This window comes from Cloeon dipterum, chromosome 1 (assembly GCF_949628265.1).
Source record: "Cloeon dipterum chromosome 1, ieCloDipt1.1, whole genome shotgun sequence".
NCBI lineage: Eukaryota > Metazoa > Arthropoda > Insecta > Ephemeroptera > Baetidae > Cloeon > Cloeon dipterum.
Window position 1 is genome coordinate 41,130,098 of NC_088786.1, and position 3,722 is coordinate 41,133,819.

The 3,722-nt window shown below is 39.8% G+C and overlaps 1 long non-coding RNA gene across 1 annotated transcript; it reads right to left on the reverse strand.

Annotated features, from left to right (window-relative positions):
* Nucleotides 1-1,004: 1,004 nt before the first annotated feature.
* On the reverse strand, nt 1,005-2,462 carry LOC135947799 (uncharacterized). The gene is made up of 3 exons (XR_010575722.1): nt 2,254-2,462; nt 1,969-2,154; nt 1,005-1,902 (listed from the first exon to the last, which is right to left on the reverse strand). It is a non-coding gene; the product is annotated as an uncharacterized LOC135947799 (long non-coding RNA).
* Between the last annotated feature and the right edge of the window lie 1,260 nt (nt 2,463-3,722).

Below are 3,722 nucleotides of genomic sequence, written 5' to 3' on the forward strand. Positions count from 1 at the left end.
TACGTCTCGACACGAAATGGGGGTGTAAAATCAAGGGGTGCGCGTTGACTTTTGGAGCTTTTAGTGTTGCCGCTTAACATTCTACCACTTGCTAGCCTCGTACCGAAAGTTTTACACGCGTGCTTCGCCTAACAGCCGAGATTTCAGGGTCTGAACTTTGCAAAAAATGCATTTTGCCATTTTTTCCCCTGTGATTAGCATTGGCGCCGCGTCATTTATTTTTCTTAAAATTCGACCGCCAATCGTATCGTCGAAAACGACCCGTCATCGGATAGGTCATTTTTTCTACTTTTACCTGAGATACCAAAACGACCTTTTTCAGGGCACCCCGACCTGACATCCTCTCCGCGGCCGGTTTTTAATGCTTTATTTTCAGAGTTTTTAATTCACACTCGATTTTCAACGATCTTCCTCGAGGCACGCGACCTGTGACCTCATGACCTGCTTTTTGTCGGTTTTGACAATGCTCTCGCTTATTTTCGGCTGCTTCGAATTTCTCAATGCTTATCTTATCTTGTGCGCTTAAGCAGAGGAGAGCTGCAATTTAACGTGCACTGCGGGCACATGGGTGCCGCCGACCTCCTGGCCAATTTCTCTCTCTCTCTCTGCGATTAAATCACAACGCGGGGAGTGGGCAGCAACTCAAATCTTGAATTTAATCATTGCGACTTTGGCAAAATTAATTTTATTCGGTTATTTCTGTTTTGCACGTCCCCAGTGGCCATTCCACGTGGACTCCACGGGGATCCTACGTGGATGATCCACGGATCCCACGTGGAAACCACGTGGATGGTCCACGGGGATTCCCCGTAGAAATTGTCCGCCCGAAATACGTGGTATCCACGTGGATGATCTATGAAGATTCCACGGGGATGATCTATGGAGATTCCACGGGGATGATCTATGGAGATTCCCCGTGGAACGGGTACGTGGAATCGCTGGGGATTTTTCGTGGATCGTGTTTCATTTTTCTGGGTAGTAAAATCGCAAATAAAATTCATTCATTTGAATTTTAAAATTGTTATTTATTTATACTATTTCTTTTACAAAAATATTACATAAATACACATTAACAATCGATCGATACAGATAATTTTATCAATTTACAGTTGTTGGTTGTTGCCATAAGGTGATGAGGAACAAGAGATGACAATCAATTTAAAAAAGCTAAAATTGTTGAACATTCAACAGTTTCAAAAACCCCTTAGTGGCTGTCTGGCGCCAACTGCTACTTTGATTTTAATGCACTTCCACTGAGAATAAAGACACGATCATGCCACTCTGCGTTTAAAACCCTTTAATTGATTTGATTTGATGTGCTAAAAACATAAGTCAGTCTAGCCAATCACCGTAAAAACGTCAAATTTGTTCAAATATTATTTACATGTTTATACGGAGATTGGCTAAACTGATTTTGGTTTTCAGATTCAAAATAAATAATTTAAAATCCGGAAAATAAATCAGTAGAATTAAATCCTTAACCAAAGTGCATGGGTATGAAACTTGGAAGTACATATATATGGCTGCGCTGACTTCGAACACTAGAGGCTTTTGCAAAAAATGGTGAATTTAAAACTTATAATGGCTTTAATTTAAAATATGAACCTGCCAAAACTTTCATGCAAGAAAATTTGATTTAATTGTAATACAAACATTATTACAGTCAATACAAGTATATGTATGCAACATAATTAGCCTTAAAATGAATTATGTATAAACTACAACAATTGAGCTCAAAAATAGACCCATTTAAAAACACAATACACAGTACCACACTCAATCTTCTTCAAAGTAGTGGTCCAGCATTTCCAAGACCTGTCCGTCCTGTCACACGTAGCTATTCGTCTCGAACTCGAGTCGCATTGATTCCATCCGAGTCCAGAAGCACCAGCAGACTCAAGACTGAAAAATAAATTACAGATAGTTAATATTTATATTCATTATTGCGCCAAACATTTAACTGCTTACCTGGAACGGTGACAGCGAAGATATGAAGCCTCCGTCAGCTTCTCAGCTCTGTTTTGCTGTTGTCAGACTCCCAGACAATTCCAGAGGAGAGCAATGCGGACAATTGAGCCAGCCACGCCACTGGTTCGACGAGCTTGCCTCCTTAGCTCGCAACAACTGCCACAAAAGCAAGCCGCGGGCACGGATCTGTAAAAACAATTAATTACAAAATAACAAATTGGTGTATGATAACTGACTGTAGCGGTGAGAACAAATCAAATGCATTTCAAGTCCCTATGTACATACCTTCTTTGATTTGCGGCATGTTTGCTGGGACGGTTGAACTTGATTCGTATTTCACAGCAATCACCGCGACATCATAAGAATATTGCTGGACGACTTGGGGAAGAATTTGCGGCCGAAAACTGACATTAATTACGCGGCGGCGTTGCCCAACGGCTTTTCCGTTGCGCTCAGATCGCGCGCGCTCGCGGTCGTCGGCCGTCTGCGTCTGTCAACAAACAGCAGTAACAGCCAAGCGCAACGCTCATTGGCTCGCTGCGGCTAGTGAGAGTGCGCGCGCTTTCCAAAAGTTTGAATCGCAGCAGTGGCTATTCTGGCAAGGTGGCGAGTTTAGATTTTGGAATATATTTGAAAATATTGAGTTTTCTGAGCTCGTAATTAACTTTTATGATGATTTATTAATTAAAAATGAAAATTTAATTAACCTAAGAAATACCAACGAACCAAAAATGTTTTTAAGTGTCCGGGTATTCATCCACGAAAACTCCACGGACACTTAACCAATTTCCAAAATTTAGAAATTTAAGCAAGAACGACGTGACTAATGAATTTAGAAAAGCGATAAGGGGCAGCTTATGAACTGAACAATTTGCTTCAAACGTGCTATTTTCCATTTTTGCGTTAAGAGTTCCGTGGATCATTCGCGGAGCATCCACGGAGCATCCACGGAGACCTTACCACGAAGTGAAATTACGCATAATTTTAAAGAAAAATCAAATAAAATAGTTTTGGAGGAGCACTTTATTCATTTACTGATTATTTAGACAAATATTTGTTATAAATACATGATTTTGGGAAATTCGGGATCTTCCACGGAGTTCCGTGGATCATCCGCGGAGCATCCACGGAGCATCCACGAAGACCTTTCCATGAAGTAAAATTTTAAAAAATAATAAAAAATTAAATAAAATAGCTTTGGCGGAGCACTTAATTCATTTACCGATAATTTTTAGACAAAAAAAAAGTGTTTTAAAAACACGATTTAGGGAAATTGGGGATCATCCACGTGAGTTCCACGGAGCATCCACGAAAAATTTTCCACGATGGGAAATTTTACAAAATTTAAAAAAAAATCAACTAAACTAGTTTTGGATGAGCACTTTAAATTCATTTACTGATAATTTAGACACAAAAGAGTAATGAAAAACACGATTTGGGGAAATTGGGGATCATCCACGTAAGTTCCACGGAGCATCCACGGAGTTCCGTGGATCGTCCGCGGAACATCCACGGAGCATCCACGGAGACCCTTCCACGAAGTAAAATTTACAAAAAAATTAAAAAAAAGTTAAATGAAATAGCTTTAGAGGAGCAATTAATTCATTTACCGATAATTTAGGCACAAAAAGAGCTTCAAAAACTCAATTTGGGAAATTGCGGGGATCATCCACGTGAGTTCCACGGACATTAATTTTACCCTAAAAACCCAAAAATTCAAACTAAATCTGCTCAAAAATGGTCAAACATCGAAA